Raw genomic sequence first — 1,155 nt, forward strand, 5'->3', positions numbered from 1 at the left:
AAGCAATTGTCAGACATAATGGCATCCGTCAATCATCAACCGATCACATTTACTTACACTCTAAGCACACTAAAACTTTCGTATAAATATTGCCCATGAATACCGAAACAGGAACAAGAAATTTCGACAGCAATCAGACGCCTCTTCAACAGCGAGGCGGCGCGGATACGATAACACGCAAAACGCCAATCTCCCGTCAATCAACATGGTGTCGTCAAATCTAATGTCTCATTAATGCACCCTTAAATAGCACACGAAATCAAGTCGCCACCATGTGTTTAAAATCAATCATGCGACGAAGATCAAGTGAGACAAGTGGCGCATCAAAAGGCGAGTTATTGTACATCTGGCAGCGAGAAGGACGCTGCGTGAATCATCATACGGCTGGCAGCTCAAAGCCGGGCTACGAGAACCACCGTCCGGCTAAGAGTATCAATGGCCGTGACACCACTCTTCATAATAGTCATGCAAATCATCCCGCGAGGAGGAATAGCCGCCAACACAAACCCACGCACCTATCTGTAAACAAACCCTTCCTTCCAACCCCCTTGGGAAGTCCCAAAGCCCCATGAATAATGAGGTCCACATAGACCAGGAATCGCATTTGGACGGGATTACCTCAATCATCATACAGCCGGCAGCCACGACAAACAACCTCGTAGAATCGTAGACAAAGGATGTCACCGCAGGATATGTTTCACCACTAGGCCGTCACAAGTTTTTGTCGGTCCTTTTCAGCAGAAGAGAATAATTGTATTTTTCCTACGAAAGAGTACGCGTTACAAGCAGGGAGACGAAAAAGAAACACAAACTTGAATACACACGATCCAGAAAAGATGGAAGTAACACGATATTAAAGGTAAAATAAACATTTGATACCACTCGCTGCCGCTGATGCAAAGAAAAAAAATCCAAAAAAGACAAACACAGAACTAGACATTGATCTCGACGATAAGAAGTGACACGAAGCGGAAGAAAATGATAATTGCAAGGATGACCGCCAGGCAACCCACGGATCACACCCTGCAAATCCCATGCCATCGAACGCCCCTGCCGGCCTACCCTACCCCCGACCCTCCCACTTTTTGCCCATACTGGGTACAGTATCTTGTATTCAGCATTTATTTTTTTATGTAAAGGACAAGGCGGTAAAAG

General features: G+C 45.5%; 1 protein-coding gene across 2 annotated transcripts in view; it reads right to left on the reverse strand.

The window, feature by feature from the left end:
• Positions 1 to 1,155, reverse strand: part of LOC119593775 (protein draper-like) — a gene marked incomplete at its 3' end in the record, with an annotated part of 60,455 nt that overhangs the window by 23,351 nt on the left and 35,949 nt on the right.

Source organism: Penaeus monodon, chromosome 32 (assembly GCF_015228065.2).
Source record: "Penaeus monodon isolate SGIC_2016 chromosome 32, NSTDA_Pmon_1, whole genome shotgun sequence".
In the NCBI taxonomy this organism is placed as follows: Eukaryota; Metazoa; Arthropoda; class Malacostraca; order Decapoda; family Penaeidae; genus Penaeus; species Penaeus monodon.